The following is a 19895-nucleotide window of genomic DNA, read 5'->3' as shown; positions in this document are numbered from 1 at the left end:
AGTTTTGATGCCTTCATAGTCATGAAAATAAAGAAAACTCTTTGAATGAGAAGGTGTGTCCAAACTTTTGGTCTGTACTGTATGTCAGACATTTTTATAATGATGAGTTTCTATTGTGCTAATTAAAAATATAACATTTTTAATACAACCCCGAATGGTAGAGTGCGCTTTAACCACCTATTAGTATATACTCTTTTTTTTTTTTTAGAGGCTTTTAGGGTAAGCCTTTGTAACAGAGCACCTTAGTCCAGAAATCACGACAGGTGAGCCACCATATACATTGGAAGTGACATTGCGCCACTTCACCAGAGTGTCGAGACAACAGCATCAATGGAGGCACACTGAAAAAGTAAGCAGAGGAGGGAAAGGGTCCTATAGAGATTAAAAAAAATACACATAGCTTCTGCCTTAGAAGCTAAAAACTGCCAATCAGAACCACAAGAAGCTAAAATGCCTTCTGAAGTTCCTTGTTCCATATTGATCCAAAGGATAAGCAGAAAAAACCCTCACTTAACCCTTAGATCAGCAGGAAAAGAAAACTACACATAAAAGAGCTGAGCAAAAAATCTGAGCCCAGCTCCCCCATCTGTCCCTGTGTACACAGGACAGAAAACACACACAATAGGTTCCAGACTAGCTAGTCTTTATAGTAAAGGGCCTGTCCACCTGTTACTATTGTTGACCTATCCTCAGGATAGGTCCAACTTCCCCGCGTAAGTATGGCGTCCCTATTCAATTCTATAGGTCAGCTCTGTAGTATTCACTTAAACAGGCAGAGCCATCCCATAGAAGTGAATGGGGACACCATACTTGTAATTATACCTGCTCACTACTGCATTTGCTGCTGTGTGCAGGTAAACAGAGAAAAGAAGGCGGCACTCGTATAAGCGCTGTCTTCTCTTCAAACAGCTGATTGGCAGGGCTACCCCACCGATCAGATATTGAAGCAGACAACCTCTTTAAGAAGGAGCAAGGTTAATTAATAAATTAAATGTTATTAAAGTAGATCTGTCCTACCAGTCAGTACACAGGAGCAGAAATTCTCCATTATTGTACTGCTAGTAGGACATAAGGGAAAATCTTATGCAATGATCAGGTTTGAGGTGGTCCCAACACTATACAGGATTCCCTGGACACATTGAGCCTTTGTCAAAACATAGTGTGTACAAGTTACAGACAATTTAAATAGACCGCGATAGAGCAGGAAATGACATCAGGTTACCATGGCAACATTGTAAACAAAGGACACAACAATGCAGAGATAGTGATAGAACAGGTGGATGAGCAGCTGACATTAATTGCTTGATAGGGCACCAGGCTAGGCACTGCTGTAAGCTGTGAATCATATAATGCTGGGGATGTAATATAACATGCTGGATGCTAGTTATTATAACAAACTAATTCAGAGAAAAAAAGAGAAAAAAGAGCATAATTAATTCACAGTACACCATGCTTTACACTGCCACATTTTGCTAAACCTTGTTATATGATGCAAAATACTGAATGCAGCGGTGCTGCTATTATGCGTGGTAAACTTACGCTCTGATCAAGCACTGAATGATATATTTCCAAAGATATAATATAACATGCTGGATGCTAGTTACTATAGCAAACTAATTCAAAAGAAAAAAGAGGAAAAAGAACATAATTAATGCACAGTACACCATGCTTTACACTGCCACATTTTGCTAAACCTTGTGATATAATGCAAAATACTGAATGCAGCGGTGCTGCTATTATGCGTGGTACACTTACGCCCTGATCAAGCACTAAATGATATAGATTGGAGTCAAGTTCTCTGTGGAAGAAAGAAAGAGGGAACATGTTGAGAGAGTCACTGCACAATAAAGTTTATAAAAAACTGTTTAAGTCATAATCACGATTTAATCCCTTTGGTTCTAGGGTTTGGAGGCGATGGATCCAGAAGGCTTCTCTTTTTTTGAGCATTTTACACCTGTCTCCTCCTCTCCTGGGCAGTGATACGTGCTCTATAATCTGGAAGCGTAGCTGGGAAATGGCATGTCGGTGTTCCTCAAAATGATGTGGGATGGGGAGTAGTAAATTTTTCTTTCTAATAGTAGATTTGTGTTTACAGAAACGGTCTTTCATCCTCATGGAGGTCTCACCGACATACACAAGACCACAGGGACACTTCAGGAGATAGACAACGAAATTACTATTACAAGTAAAGAAGCCATTTATTTTAAATTTTTCCCCTGTGTATGGGTGGGTGAAGTGTTCCCCTTTAATGACACTAGAGCAGTGTATACATTGAAGGCATGGGTATGTCCCATTCTTGGGTGTTGAGAGGGTGGCCTGGCGCTGGGTATGTCTGTCACTACCTACATCAGCCCTGACTAGGATGTCTCGGATGTTTTTGCACCTTTTGTAGCATATCATAGGGGGAGATTGAAATTCCGTGACATTGGGGTAGGCTCTGCTGAGAATACTCCAATGTTTGTTGAGGATAGTCCTGCATTTGTTGACCCAGGGGTGGTATTTCACCACAAAAGGGACCCGTGGCGGTTTAACACTAGTAGTGGTACTGTCTTTAGGCGGTTTCGCCTGTTGTGTATTTAACAGATCTCGCGGATAGCCTCTGTCACGGAATTTGTCTAACATTTCCTCCTGACGCGCCGTTCTCATGTCGGTGTCAGACACTATCCTATTCACTCTCTGTAGTTGTGAATAGGGAAGTGATTTTTTGACTGCAGGTGGATGGTTGCTGGTGAAGTGCAGCAGACTGTTGCGGTCAGTATCCTTGGTGTACAGGTCTGTATGTATCTGTCCCTTCTCATCTTTTATGACCCAAGTGTCAAGGAAATTAATTTTAGACATATCTGAATGCATGGTGAACTGCAGTTCCTTCCACACAGAGTTGATGTAATGCATGAATTGTTCGAGGGTTCGAATGTCGCCCCGCCACACGCAAAATATGTCATCGATAAATCGTCTCCAGAAAATGCAGTGGTCCTTATATAAAGTGTCATCATATATATATTCTTTTTCGAACCATGACATATAACAGTTTGCATAAGGCGGTGCGGCATTCGAACCCATCGCGGTCCCCCGCTGCTGGCGAAAAAAAGTGTCCTGAAATAGGAAGTAATTTTCATGCAGTATGGTGGTGAGCAAACTTAGGAAAAAGTTTTTTTCATTGTCATTATAGGTGGATAATGCCAACAACCATTCAACTGCCCTAATGCCTTTCACATGTTCAATGGATGTATAGAGGCTACATACATCAAATGTAGCCAATATATCACTTTCCAAGAGTTGGAGATCACGTATTTGTCTCAGGAAATCATTGGTGTCAAGTAGATATGATGGTGCTTTTTTGGTAAGTGGAGTAAGTGCTTTTTCTAGAATAATAGCTGGGGCTGACAAGATGGAATCTGTGAGTGCTACAATAGGGCGTCCTGGGGGGCTGGTGAGGGATTTGTGCACCTTTGGTAATGTGTAGAATACAGGTGTGGTGGGGTGTTGATGTATAATGTATTCCCCCATTTTTACATCAATGGTATTGTTTTTAATGTAGTCATTAGTGATTGCCTGTAGCTTAGCTTTAATAGTATATACAGGGTCAGAGGTCAATGACTGATATGTATCAACATCAGATAACTGTTGCAAAATCTCCCCCACATAGTACTCTCTATCCAGCACGACCAGGGCTCCCCCTTTGTCTGCAGGTTTCACTATTATAGATTTATCCTCCAACAATTGTACAAGAGCATCTCTTTCTAGAGGTGATAGATTTTGTGACATATGATAATCCCCTGTCCGGAGACCATGCATATTCTTGGAGATGTCACGTTGTACCAGAGATATAAACGTTTCAATGGGATGGTACGTTTTTGGTGGTTGAAATCTACTTTTGGTCCTTAAACCAAATTGTTGCAAGGATAGTTTTGAAACGTCCATTGTCTCATTGGTACACTGTGATCCTGTCTCAGTAGCAAAGTGCGCTTTGAGCCGCAGGTTACGAAAAAACCTTTGGCAGTCCATTTCCAGTTCAAATGTGTCTAAATGTCCAGTGGGGCTGAAGGATAAACCCTTCTGCAGCACTTGCATTTGAAGTGGACTTAAAATATTAGACGAAATGTTCAGGACTAAAGATGTGTCTGTACCTGTGAGCGCGTGGTCCTCGGTGCGTCGATTCCTCCTATGATGGCGTCCTGCCCTTCTGGTGTTCTTTTTGCTGCTTGGATAAGGTCTGTGGCGACCTCAGGAAAGACATTGAGGTGACCAAACGCAATAAGTTCATCAGGGACTTTGAAGATTATCAGTCCAAAAGGGTCTACAGATGGCAGGACTTATCTGGAACCGCAACACCACTTACAAGGAATACAACACGCCGATGGGACTCCCAGTCTTCTGGATCTGGCAGCGACTATACTCCTGGTGCCCGCCGCGCTCCTTTTTTAGGGAGAAAGAAAACCCAAGCAGCAAAAAGAACACCAGAAGGGCAGGACGCCATCATAGGAGGAATCGACGCACCGAGGACCACGCGCTCACAGGTACAGACACATCTTTAGTCCTGAACATTTCGTCTAATATTTTAAGTCCACTTCAAATGCAAGTGCTGCAGAAGGGTTTATCCTTCAGCCCCACTGGACATTTAGACACATTTGAACTGGAAATGGACTGCCAAAGGTTTTTTCGTAACCTGCGGCTCAAAGCGCACTTTGCTACTGAGACAGGATCACAGTGTACCAATGAGACAATGGACGTTTCAAAACTATCCTTGCAACAATTTGGTTTAAGGACCAAAAGTAGATTTCAACCACCAAAAACGTACCATCCCATTGAAACGTTTATATCTCTGGTACAACGTGACATCTCCAAGAATATGCATGGTCTCCGGACAGGGGATTATCATATGTCACAAAATCTATCACCTCTAGAAAGAGATGCTCTTGTACAATTGTTGGAGGATAAATCTATAATAGTGAAACCTGCAGACAAAGGGGGAGCCCTGGTCGTGCTGGATAGAGAGTACTATGTGGGGGAGATTTTGCAACAGTTATCTGATGTTGATACATATCAGTCATTGACCTCTGACCCTGTATATACTATTAAAGCTAAGCTACAGGCAATCACTAATGACTACATTAAAAACAATACCATTGATGTAAAAATGGGGGAATACATTATACATCAACACCCCACCACACCTGTATTCTACACATTACCAAAGGTGCACAAATCCCTCACCAGCCCCCCAGGACGCCCTATTGTAGCACTCACAGATTCCATCTTGTCAGCCCCAGCTATTATTCTAGAAAAAGCACTTACTCCACTTACCAAAAAAGCACCATCATATCTACTTGACACCAATGATTTCCTGAGACAAATACGTGATCTCCAACTCTTGGAAAGTGATATATTGGCTACATTTGATGTATGTAGCCTCTATACATCCATTGAACATGTGAAAGGCATTAGGGCAGTTGAATGGTTGTTGGCATTATCCACCTATAATGACAATGAAAAAAACTTTTTCCTAAGTTTGCTCACCACCATACTGCATGAAAATTACTTCCTATTTCAGGACACTTTTTTTCGCCAGCAGCGGGGGACCGCGATGGGTTCGAATGCCGCACCGCCTTATGCAAACTGTTATATGTCATGGTTCGAAAAAGAATATATATATGATGACACTTTATATAAGGACCACTGCATTTTCTGGAGACGATTTATCGATGACATATTTTGCGTGTGGCGGGGCGACATTCGAACCCTCGAACAATTCATGCATTACATCAACTCTGTGTGGAAGGAACTGCAGTTCACCATGCATTCAGATATGTCTAAAATTAATTTCCTTGACACTTGGGTCATAAAAGATGAGAAGGGACAGATACATACAGACCTGTACACCAAGGATACTGACCGCAACAGTCTGCTGCACTTCACCAGCAACCATCCACCTGCAGTCAAAAAATCACTTCCCTATTCACAACTACAGAGAGTGAATAGGATAGTGTCTGACACCGACATGAGAACGGCGCGTCAGGAGGAAATGTTAGACAAATTCCGTGACAGAGGCTATCCGCGAGATCTGTTAAATACACAACAGGCGAAACCGCCTAAAGACAGTACCACTACTAGTGTTAAACCGCCACGGGTCCCTTTTGTGGTGAAATACCACCCCTGGGTCAACAAATGCAGGACTATCCTCAACAAACATTGGAGTATTCTCAGCAGAGCCTACCCCAATGTCACGGAATTTCAATCTCCCCCTATGATATGCTACAAAAGGTGCAAAAACATCCGAGACATCCTAGTCAGGGCTGATGTAGGTAGTGACAGACATACCCAGCGCCAGGCCACCCTCTCAACACCCAAGAATGGGACATACCCATGCCTTCAATGTATACACTGCTCTAGTGTCATTAAAGGGGAACACTTCACCCACCCATACACAGGGGAAAAATTTAAAATAAATGGCTTCTTTACTTGTAATAGTAATTTCGTTGTCTATCTCCTGAAGTGTCCCTGTGGTCTTGTGTATGTCGGTGAGACCTCCATGAGGATGAAAGACCGTTTCTGTAAACACAAATCTACTATTAGAAAGAAAAATTTACTACTCCCCATCCCACATCATTTTGAGGAACACCGACATGCCATTTCCCAGCTACGCTTCCAGATTATAGAGCACGTATCACTGCCCAGGAGAGGAGGAGACAGGTGTAAAATGCTCAAAAAAAGAGAAGCCTTCTGGATCCATCGCCTCCAAACCCTAGAACCAAAGGGATTAAATCGTGATTATGACTTAAACAGTTTTTTATAAACTTTATTGTGCAGTGACTCTCTCAACATGTTCCCTCTTTCTTTCTTCCACAGAGAACTTGACTCCAATCTATATCATTTAGTGCTTGATCAGGGCGTAAGTGTACCACGCATAATAGCAGCACCGCTGCATTCAGTATTTTGCATTATATCACAAGGTTTAGCAAAATGTGGCAGTGTAAAGCATGGTGTACTGTGCATTAATTATGTTCTTTTTCCTCTTTTTTCTTTTGAATTAGTTTGCTATAGTAACTAGCATCCAGCATGTTATATTATATCTTTGGAAATATATCATTCAGTGCTTGATCAGAGCGTAAGTTTACCACGCATAATAGCAGCACCGCTGCATTCAGTATTTTGCATCATATAACAAGGTTTAGCAAAATGTGGCAGTGTAAAGCATGGTGTACTGTGAATTAATTATGCTCTTTTTTCTCTTTTTTTCTCTGAATTAGTTTGTTATAATAACTAGCATCCAGCATGTTATATTACATCCCCAGCATTATATGATTCACAGCTTACAGCAGTGCCTAGCCTGGTGCCCTATCAAGCAATTAATGTCAGCTGCTCATCCACCTGTTCTATCACTATCTCTGCATTGTTGTGTCCTTTGTTTACAATGTTGCCATGGTAACCTGATGTCATTTCCTGCTCTATCGCGGTCTATTTAAATTGTCTGTAACTTGTACACACTATGTTTTGACAAAGGCTCACAGTAGCCGAAACGCACGCGTCACTTATCATTTGTATGTGACCATTAAATCTATTTGAAATTATTACTGAAGCGAGTGCTGGTCCTTACTATACCATTATCTGTGGATCTTCCTCCCGGGACGCGCGCACCGCACCGCTGAAAGCAGAAGTGCCGCTTGTATCTTCTCTTGGACACATTGAGTCGTCATCACATGCTGCTACTCTATGGAGGGAATGGTAAGGCATGTTAATATGTGCCCACATTGCAGAGAAAAATGATGTTGAAATTTATGCAAATGAGCATCTAAGAGCAATGGGGGCATTGTCATTACACCTAGAGGCTCAGCTCTCTCTGCAACTGCCTCACCCTCTCCACTTTTATTGACAGGACAAGGCAGTGAAAACCTCATTAATCCTGACCCTATCAATCAATGTGCAGGGGGCATGGCAAATGCAGAGAAAGCAGAGCCCCCATTGCTCCTAGAGGTTCATTTGGATATAGTAAAACATCGTTTTGTGATCACTTATGAACATGGGACCAACACAGATGTCTTCAGCTACCAAGAACACATGTAACAGGTCAGCCAGTGTCATAGGTACAAATCTGCTGACAGAATCCCTTTAATAAAAAGCGATCACAAAATAGTACCAATAATCGCAAATCATCCCGTGAAAACCCGCAGTACACCCCTTCAGAACTGTGCTTTCCAAAATGAGGTCGCTTATGGTTTTTTTTCACTGAATGGGTGTACCTCCATTGTATATATGAAACGGTATATTATATGTGTTAGGGTTGAGGAATTGTTCGTTGATTGTACCTATGTCAGACATTTTTATAATGATGAGTTTTTATTGTTCTAATTAAAAATATTTAATTTTTAATACAACCCCGAATGGTAGAGTGCGTGTTAACCACCTATTAGTATATACTCTTTTCTTTGGAGGCTTTTAGGGTAAGCCTTTGTAACAGAGCACCTAGGCTAAAAGGCCTTCTGTGGTTCCTTGTTCCATATTGATCCAAAGGATAAGCAGAAAAAAACCTCACTTAACCCTTAGATCAGCAGGAAAAGAAAACTACACATAAAAGAGCTGAGCAAAAAATCTGAGCCCAGCTCCCCCATCTGTCCCTGTGTACACAGGACAGAAAACACACACAATAGGTTCCAGACTAGCTAGTCTTTATATTAACCCTGAATGGTACAGTGCGTGTTAACCACCTATTAGTTTAATGTCACTTCCAGTTTGAAAGTGCAGTCTAAGGAAGGTATATTAATTTCTTTTTAGTACATGCTTCCTTAAAGTCTTCTTTTTTTGTTCATGATGGGCGTTAATTATGATATTTTCAGTGTATACGTTTCGCTCTAGTCTAATGATGTTAGAATCATCACTTCTGGCGGTGAAACTTGAGTGGCATCATGTTGATCTATTAAAGTGCCAAGTTTCCTGAGAAGATCTCTTCTTCAAATTGAAAAAGATATTGATGAAGGAGTTTCCAGCAATATAGAGATGTATCTGTAGATACCAGTGAATTGTACATGAATACTAGTGAAGGTTTTTAGTTAAAGAAATTCCTTTTATTCATCACAGTCAAGCCTGTGGCTCAGCTGGTGAGGTTTTTGCCTCCGATACAGTAACAGCCATACCCACATCCTGATCAAGCAGACACAGCTCCTGTGCCCGCTCAATCAGAGCATGGTACTTCTAGGGCGGAATGAGCGAAAGCTTTGCTTGCTGTGCATGTACAGTGCTCGACCTTAAAAAAGTTAAAATGACGGAAGAAATTTTGAGTGATTTGCCCGAATCAAATAGCAAAGGATTCTGATTCGTTAGGAATCCAAATTTTGGTGAGATTCTAGTCAAATTTGATTCACTTAGAATCGATTTACTCATCTCTCATGATGACCCATCCTAAGGATAGGTTATCAATGTTAAAAATCAAGATGACATTTTAAATAATTGTTTATCACTAATTAAAAGATAAAATGCCTGTCCAAAATGTGTCAGCAGAGCGATCAGACTGCTTTTAATAGGTGTCTTTCAGTATCAGAATTTGTGAAGATTTCTATTTGATTCCATACTGCTGGGATGGATTAAATAACACTCTACAGTAGATTGCTTTTCAGTTGCCCTACTTTTGGAGTCTCTGTGCACCATGCAGAGATATTACTGGAGGAAAACTGTAGGCAAAACATATGCACAATTTTTCAATATTGTTCCAGCACACATGGGCAACTTGGAAAGCACTTAGAAAAAGCTTTCGCCTGTGCCATAAAATGTCGAAGCACCTACTTTTATGGGGACACCCAGAATTTGAACAAGGCAGAAGTAGTGTTTTGTTCAAGGAATGGAGACGAAAGGGGATATTAACAGCTCAGCAGATGATGCATGACACAGAGAATAGATGGCTAACATATCAGGAAGTCAGGGACAAATACCAGTTAAGCCCCTTCCAGAACATACAATTTGCCCAAATCAAGAAATTTCTAACCGACAGGCTATCTGACATTACTAGGGAAGTAAATAAAAACAGTTTTGATAAGATATTATTGAGGGGGACAGGCTCTCAGTCCATCTCTTTCCTATATCTCCAAATAAGAGAGGTGTTGGGAGCTGGGTTGCCCCAGCAGACATTTAGGCCATGGGCTCGGATACTGGAGGATGGAGAGGCAGGGGATAAGATTTTGAAAGGATGGTGGGCCATGAGGACATCCATATTAAATGAAAGATGGAGAGACACTCATTTTAGGCTAATGCATAATGTCATGTACGCTTTTAATTTGCCACCGGCTCCCAGTAGACCCAATAGATTAACCAGCTGCCCAAAATGTCTCACACTGTGTACAAACCTATATCACGGCCTCTGGACTTGCCCACAGGTTTACTCCTTGTGGCAGCAAGTAGCTCAGACAGTCAAGGACGTATGGAGCCTTACCGTTCCACTAAACCCTATGATATATTTATTTCACTATTGGGAAGAGACGGGAGTTGGGGGTATTACAGAACGAAGACTGACGGCCCTTTTTCATGCTATCTGCATGGTGAACAAAAGATGCTTACTACAACATTGGTTGCAACCCTCGATCCCCTCTAGAGAAAATATCCTACAAAATCTGAAAGTATTACTGTCATTGGAACGTGGAGAGGTGTAAAGAAGGAAAAGTAGGAAAGTTTTTTAAAAGATGGCACGGTTTTCTGGTGCAATTTCTCTCAGACTCAGAAATAGAAAATATAGTGAGACCTTTCACACTTACACAATGGTACATGAAAGAACAACTGAAAGGGGCGTTAGGCCGTTTGGCAAAAGAGTAGTAATATCACACCATTATTAGATGGAGAAATATATTATAAGAGCAACTCTCGCTGAATCTGGATAGATGATAGAGGATGCTTATGGTTTTGGTTCTGGCAGGATGTCTTTTATGTTTTGGGTGTTAATGTTTGTTATGGGGGGGGGGAGTTAAAAAGTGGAAAACAAGGCAAAAGATCATTTGCACAAACTCAAGGACTAAGGAAGCTGTAACTGTACATTTTGAGATATGTGGAAAAGTGACAATAGTGTAATTTTCAACTGCCGTATGTTAGACTGGGGTACATTTGCAGCTTCTAGATATTAAAGGTCTGCCACCAACTTTCTGTGTTTTATACTGCTGCTATTGCGTGCATGGACACACCCAACAACACATGATAGCAATGGTACCTTTGTTCTTGTCCGATTTTGTACAGCTGAGAATACGAGGTTATAAAGATATGGAAATGAAGGCTTGCAAGTGCCCAGGCCCCTTGGAGTTTTGCACGGCTAAGTCCTCCCCAGGATTATTGAATCTACTGTAGTAGGAGAGATGAGCATCAGTTGGTTGCCGACCTACCTCAGAAGGCAGTAGAATGGCACAGGAGGACGGAATGACATCATTATGATGCCTGCGCTGGAATACGGCAGCGCAGCATGGAACTGGTGATATTTTGTTTTTTTCATATAAACATTGGCACTACTGTGGGCACTACGGAAGAGGAGGGGGGAGCATTATATGTACTACCACTACAGGGGGGGGGGCATTATATTACAGAGGGACTATGGGAAAGAGAGGGTAGGTGAGAGCATTATATATACTACAGTGAGGAGAGGGTGAGAGCATTATATGAACTACCACTACAGAGGGGCATTACACTACAGGGTGGAGAAGAGCATTATATATGCTACCACTACAGAGGGGCATTATACTACTGGGCAATTATGATGGTGATTGTGTGTGTGTGTGGGGGGGGGGGGTGAGAGCATTATATATACTACCTCTTCAGGGGGGCATTATACCACAGGGGGACTATGGTGGTGGGGAGAGAGCATTATAATACAGAGGGCACTACAGGGGGTCATAACTACAGGGGCACTTCAGCAGGGCTTTATAAATACTAGGGATACTGCAGGGGGCATTATAAATACTTGCAGCTACTACAGGGAGCGTTGTAACATCTGGTCACCCTAAACATTTTATAGAAATGAAGTTCTAGAAACTGAGCAGTAAATGTGCCTTAAGGCTGTAAAATAAATAATGTAAAAAAAATGACATCTCCATCAAAAAATTTAAATTTGATATTGTGGCCTTGGAACAAAAAAATAGGCTATGCTTTATATGATATAGTTAGGATATAACAGATTGAAACACTTTTGTTCTCAAGAAATATGGCTCTAGTGCCCTCTAGTGTTCACTTTAGTCTGTCCATAAACCAATTCGGAAATGTTACATACTAAATACTGATCAACGTGTCATAATTTCTGTACAGTTGGTAGCTGAAGGTATCTGTGTTGGTCCCATGTTCATATGTCAGCAGATTTTTACCTATGAAACTGGCTGACCTGTTACATGTGCACTTGGTTGCTGAAGGCATCTGTGTTGGTCCCATGTTCATATGTGCCCGCATTGCTTATGATAAATGCAATATAATAATATATGCAAATGAGCCTCTAGGAGCAATGGGGGTGTTGCCTTTACACATAGAGGTTCTACTTTCTCTGTAACTGCTGCGCCCTCTCCACTTTGATTGACAGGGCCAGGCATGATAACGTTTTCACTGCGTGGTCCTGTCAATCAAAGTGGAGACAGTGTTGCAGATGCAGAGAGAGCTGAGCCTCTAGGAGTAAAGGCAACATCCCTGTTGCTCCTGGAGGCTCATTTGCATATATTATATATTCTCAAAAAATGTTAAATAAACGCTATTAAAAAAAAAAACTTAATTTTTCTCAGAAATGCAGGCATATATAAACATGGGACCAACACAGATGCCTTCAGCTGCCAAGCGCACATGTAACAGGTCAACCAGTTTCATAGGTACAAATCTGCTGGCAGATGCCTTTAGTAGTTCTCATTTTAAATCCATTCCAAAAAATGCCTTAACTAGCCCCTCTACATATCAGTTTTGATGCAATTTTAAGCCAAAATCAGTGTTACATTGGCAGTTTGTGCCAACCACTGCCCTGCCATGTCAGACAAGCACGAGCGTTGCTCCACCTTGTGTCTCTTCATTGATCACCCCCCTGTAAGGCTGCATTCAGATGTCCGTATGTTTTTTACGGATACATGGATCGGATCCGCAAAACACATACAGACATCTGAATGGAGCCTTATAGGGGGGTGATCAATGACAGGGGGGTGATCACCCCATATAGACTCCCTGATCACCCCCCTGTCATTGATCACCCCCCTGTCAGGCTCCATTCAGACATTTTTTTTGGCCCAAGTTAGCGGAAATTTATTTTTCTTTTCTTACAAAGTCTCATATTCCACTAACTTGTGTCAAAAAATAAAATCTCACATAAACTCACCATACCCCTCACGGAATCCAAATGCGTAAAAAAAATTTGACATTTATATTCCAGACTTCTCACGCTTTAGGGCCCCTAGAATGCCAGGGCAGTATAAATACCCCACATGTGACCCAATTTCGGAAAGAAGACACCCCAAGGTATTCCGTGAGGGGCATATTGAGTCCATGAAAGATTGAGATTTTTGTCCCAAGTTAGCGGAAAGGGAGACTTTGTGAGAAAAAAAAAAAAAAACAATTTCCGCTAACTTGTGCCAAAAAAAATAAAAAATTCTATGAACTCGCCATGCCCCTAATACCTTGGGGTGTCTTCTTTCCAAAATGGGGTCACATGTGGGGCATTTATACTGCCCAGGCATTTTAGGGGCCCTAAAGCGTGAGAAGAAGTCTGGGATCCAAATGTCTAAAAATGCCCTCATAAAAGGAATGTGGGCCCCTTTGCGCATCTAGGCTGCAAAAAAGTGTCACACATCTGGTATCGCCGTACTCAGGAGAAGTTGGGCAATGTGTTTTGGGGTGTCATTTTACATATACCCATGCTGGGTGAGATAAATATCTTGGTCAAATGCCAACTTTGTATAAAAAATGGGAAAAGTTGTCTTTTGCTGAGATATTTCTCTCACCCAGCATGAGTATATGTAAAAAGACACCCTAAAACACATTGCCCAACTTCTCCTGAATACGGTGGTACCACATGTGTGACACTTTTTTGCAGCCTAGGTGGGCAAAGGGGCCCACATTCCAAAGAGCACCTTTAGGATTTCACAGGTCAACTTACCACACATTAGGGCCCCTAGAATGCCAGGGCAGTATAACTACCCCACAAGTGACCCCATTTTGGAAAGAAGACACCCCAAGGTATTCCGTGAGGGGCATGGCGAGTTCCTAGAAATTACAAGTTAGCGGAAAATGATGATTTTTTTTTTTCTTACAAAGTCTCATATTCCACTAACTTGTGACAAAAAATAAAAACTTCCATGAACTCACTATGCCCATCACGAAAAACCTGGGGGTGTCTTCTTTCCAAAATGGGGTCACTTGTGGGGTAGTTATACTGCCCTGGCATTTTAGGGGCCCGAATGCGTGAGAAGTGGTTTGAAATCAAAATCTGTAAAAAACGGCCGGTGAAATCTGAAAGGTGCTCTTTGGAATGTGGGCCCCTTGGCCCACCTAGGCTGAAAAAAAGTGTCACACATCTGGTATCACCGTACTCAGGAGAAGTTGGGCAATGTGTTTTGGGGTGTCTTTTTACATATACCCATGTCATGGTCTTACCTTCTTGCTGTTCTCCTTCGTTTGACATGTGCGGCGGCCATCTTGGTTTCTGGGTTTCTTGTAGCCTCCCACCCTGCGGCTCCTCCTTCCCACTGGGAGGAGCTGGATGCCTAGCTCATATATATAGGAGGTCTGTGGCTTCAGTTCCTTGCTTGGTCCTCCTGTGTTCACATGCTTCTAGACTGCTGCTGCTTCTGGTTCCTGATCCTGGTTTCGTCCAACTACCATGCTGGTTCCTGATCCTGGTTTCGTCCGACTACCCTGCTGGTTCCTGATCCTGGCTTCGTCTGACTACCCTTCTGGTTCCTGACCTCTGGCTTCGCAAAGACTCTGCTTCGGTTTCGCCATCCGTTTGGACTTTTGCTTTACAGCTTTATTTTCAATAAAGCCTTCTTATTTTCACTTATCTCTTGTTGTACGTCTGGTTCTTGGTTCCGTGACAACCCATGCTGGGTGAGAGAAATATCTTGGCAAAAGACAACTTTTCCCATTTTTTTTTTACAAAGTTGGCATTTGACCGAGATATTTATCTCACCCACCATGGGTATATGTAAAATGACACCCCAAAACACATTGCCCAACTTCTCCTGAGTACGGCAATACCAGATGTGTGACACTTTTTTGCAGCCTAGGTGTGCAAAGGGGCCCACATTCCAAAGAGCACCTTTCGGATTTCACCGGCCATTTTTTACAGATTTTGATTTCAAACTACTTCTCACGCATTCGGGCCCCTAAAATGCCAAGGCAGTATAACTACCCCACAAGTGACCCCATTTTGGAAAGAAGACACCCCCAGGTATTTCGTGATGGGCATAGTGAGTTCTTGGATGTTTTTATTTTTTGTCACAAGTTATAAAAACCTGTTTTATGTGCTAATAGAGCCACAGGCACATTTAATAAGTACAGTTTCAGATTCATGCTATTTGGACGGACCTGGCCATATGTTTAGGTTATAGGCCTAAAATGTCATGACAGAATCCCTTTAAGGGATTTCAGGAAAAAATGGACCCCAAAGTTTGTTACCCGCTTCTTTCTGAATATGGCAACACCCCATATGTGGTTGTAAAGTGCTATAGAAAGAGAGGAAGAGAAAGAGGACCATGTGCATTTGAGGTCTAGTTTGGTGACTTATACAGCACTGGCTGACAACTGAAGAGGTTCTGAGGTGAAATAAAAAACAAACCCCCAAGAAGTGACCCCATTTTAGAAACCTCATCCCTGACATAATTTACCAATTGGTGTAATGAACATTTTGACCCCACAGATGTTCTGCAAAAATTAATTCACAGCAGATGGTGCAAAGAGAAAATTGCAATTTTACACAGATATGCCATCTCAGTGCCCAATATATTGTTCCTAGTGTATGCCAGTGTGAAAAGTAAGTCCTCTCATAATTATCCCATGATTCCTGGTTTTATGTACACCCTACATGTGGCCCTATAATCTTTTGCCTGGACATACACTAGGCCTCAGGAGTAAATGAACACCAAGCGCATTTGAAGCCCAATGTGGTGATTTATGCATCTTGTGCTGAGAACTGTAGAGACTTTGGGGTGAAATAATAAATGGTTTTAAGTGACCCTATTTTGGAAACTACACCCCTCAATGTATTTATTGAGGAGTGGAGTGAGCATTTTGAGGCACAGATATTTAGCAGAAATTAATGAACAGTGGACCGTGAAAATTGCAAGTTTTCTACAGATATGGCATTTCACTGCCCAATATGTTGTGCCCAGTGTGTGCCATCTGAGACACACCGTGCCCTTTAAAATGTTAGGCAGGTTATACTGGGTACTAAAATACCATAAATGTGAACCTACATTACTGTCTGGGTGTGCTGCAGGGTTCAGAAGGGAAAGACCACCTTTTGGCTTTTGCAGCACAAACTTTGACGGATTAATTTACGGGTGCAATGTTGCTATTTGTAACAGCGGTTGCTGTCTGCCGATGTTCCCCTACTTACCGCTGCGGTCCCAGGCTCCGTGTTCGGTGGTGATCTGCTGCTGGTGTTTCTCCATTTACCACCGCAGTCCTGGGCTCTGTCCTTGCAGGCATTATGCGTCCTAGAATGCGCACCACGGTTTCCTTCCTGCCCTGGGCACAGCATGCTTTCAGCTTGTTCCCTGTAGCACTTCCGTAAGGGCCGGCGCACTTCACTTCCTGTCATTTCTGGGTTAGAACTTAGCACATGTGACCGTGCTGACCAATCCTAACCCTTCTGCATCTATATAAGTGGCTCAGCCCCCTTCCCAGGTGCCTGAGCATCAAGGTCCTTGTGTCCTGCAAAGGTTGCTGTTATCTCTGCTTGTGTGTCTGTTTATCTGACCTGTGCCTGTGTTTCTGGACTCCGCTACCTGTTTGATCCCTGTCTGCTTGCCTCGACTCTCCTGTTGCTGACCTGGATTGCCTGCCCTTTACCTGTGCCGCCTGTCCTGACCTATTGCTTGTTCGAATTTGCTGCTGCCTCATCCTTCGGTCATGCACTGTTGCTACTGGTTCCGACTTGGCCTGCTGACTACGTCTGTACCTCTGGTACCTTGCACTGGTACCCCCTGGTTCGTCTGGACTAGCTGTCTCCTATGTTAATCCTCCACAAGAGGTAGCGACCTGGTGTTTCCCTCGGTTAAGTCTTTCCCTACCACAGGGGTACTACGAAGAACGAGGAGTTCACTTAGACAACTCCCTTAGAGGAGGTAGGACATGTGGCACAGTGGGTCCACACCTGCTGGTTCGTGACACTATTGAACAGCCTATGAGGCACCAGTATAGCTATTTTCTGGAAACCATATGTTTTTTTAATTTTTTCTTGACAGAGCTGTGTGAGGGCTTATTTTTTGCGGGATGAGTTGCCATCATCCTTGGTTCTATTTTGGGGTACATACAACTGTTTGATTTTTGAACAAAAGGCAGCAATTCTGTGACTGCTTTTTGGGTTTTGTTATTGCGGCATACACCGTGTGGGAGAAATGACATGTCATCTTTATCCTACTGGTCAGTACGATTTGGTATTTCTGTATTTTATATATTAATTTTTTTTTACATTTTACCAATTTTACACAAAGCATTTAAAAAAAAAACATTTTAAATTTTTATCCGATCATCTTGTGTGGGGGCTAATTTTTTGTGGGATGAGTTGATTTTTTTCATTGGTACCATTTTGGGGTACAAAATACTTTTTAATCTCTCACAATTACACTTTTTGTAAGTCAATCTGACCAAAAAAATTCTATTTTGGCACAGTTTTTATATATTTTTTTATGGCGTTCACTGGACGGGGTAGATCATGTGATATTGTTATAGAGCCGGTTGTTACAGATAAGGCAATCTGACCCAAAAATTTCTATTTTGGCACAGTTGTTATATATTTTTTTATGGCGTTCACTGGACGGGGTAGATCATGTGATATTTTTATAGAGCCGGTTGTTACAGATAAGGCAATCTGACCAAAAAATGTCTATTTTGGCACAGTTTTTATATTTTTTTTTATGGCGTTCACTGGACGGGGTAGATCCATGTGATATTTTTATATAGCCGGTTGTTACAGATGTGGCAATACGCAATATGTCTATTTTTAAATAAATGTTTTTTTTATTGTACATGGCTTGATTATGGGAAAAGGCGTTTTTTATTTTTTAATTGAAACATAAAAAATTTTTATTCTTAAAAAACTTTTTTTTTTTTGCAGTTTTAAAAAAATGTTTGTCCCACTACGGGACTTTAACATTTCAGGGTCCGATCCCTGTTTCCATGTAGTACAATACATACTGTATTGTACTGCACTGACTGTCAGTAAATTACACTGACAGTTTGCCTATGAGACCCAGCCTGGGGGCTGGGCCTCATAGGCCTCCGTAGCTGCCGGGTCTCGAGGTCTTTGCATCGGGACCTCGCAATCGGGAACGATAGGGTGAGAGAGGGAGCCCCCTTCATCTGCCAACCTCCTATATGCCACTGTCAGCATTGATCATGAAATATAAGGAATTACTCTGCCGACATCTGTGTTTTCACCAGTGCTAGGTGATACAGCAAGGGCCTGGCTGTCAGTAACAGCTGGGCCCCTAGCACTGATTGCGTGTTTAGGACAAGTATTCTCGTCCTGCGTCTTCAAGTCGGTAAGAGTAGTATTAACTTAATTTATTGCATATCAGATAAAGAACCATTGAGTGCTATCCACACGCCCATATTTTCATCCTTTTTTTTTTTTTTTTTTTACACAAATCCATGTGCCCAATCTGAGAAACTCACTACCTGACCTATTCTAGTCCGTTCTTGCAAATCAGAATAAACATTTATTATTAATGGTGTGAACAGAAAACTGAATGCACACAAAGGCTGTTTTTTACAGACTCCTTTTAAGAACACTTTCCTCCACACATAAAGAATGTCCCCTGGTCCTTTGTAAAGTCCATGGAATGAATAAATCATGTCCCAGTTCTTCCATCCCATTTAGTAATCTAGTCACCTGTCTCGAAACCCTTTTTTAGCTCTCCTATATCCTTTTTGGAATGTGGGGCCAAAAACTGAATCCCATATTCCAGATGTGGCATTACGAGGGATTTATAGAGGTAAGATTCCCATTTCTGGGCACTCTCAGGATATCTGGACCATTTGAAATTTATTGACATATAATAGCATGAATAACTGTACGTACTGACAATGATAATATTAAAATGTAATATAAAATATGCCTATCTGCTACACCATAAAACACAACATGCAGTAATACAATATGACAAATATTTGCAGAATATTCATACGAGTTATTATCGAATATTCCATTTTATTCCTCGAATTATAGTATTTTATATTTTAGTATACCATTTTCCATTTGTCATATTGTATTACTGCATGTTGTGTTTTATGGTGTAGCAGATAGGTATATTTTATATTACATTTTAATATTATCATTGTCAGTACGTACAGTTATTCATGCTATTATATGTCAATAAATTTCAAATGGTCCAGATATCCTGAGAGTGCCCAGTTATCTTTGTTCTATTATATTGTTCTTTTTTGAGTGGACTGGGTGAGTCCACTCGACTGAGTGCACCTCTTGGGTCAATAGCCAATCCAGTGCGTCACATTTACTCCAAGATTCCCATTTCTATTGGAAACTAACAATATATTTGAGTAATTCTCAAGACTAAAAAACCCTAAAGGAATACCATGAAGCCTGGGTACCCTTTGTCAGTTGTTTATTTCAAGACTAGCACATTTACAGCAGATACACCGACCAAGTGAAGAACAATTACAGAAAACAATAACCATATACATAATACTGGCCAAATTAAATATATTTTTAAAAAAGTATACAGTGC

The sequence above is a fragment of the Bufo bufo genome, chromosome 3 (assembly GCF_905171765.1).
Source record: "Bufo bufo chromosome 3, aBufBuf1.1, whole genome shotgun sequence".
NCBI classification, from domain to species: domain Eukaryota; kingdom Metazoa; phylum Chordata; class Amphibia; order Anura; family Bufonidae; genus Bufo; species Bufo bufo.
Note: the sequence above shows the minus strand (reverse complement) of the source record.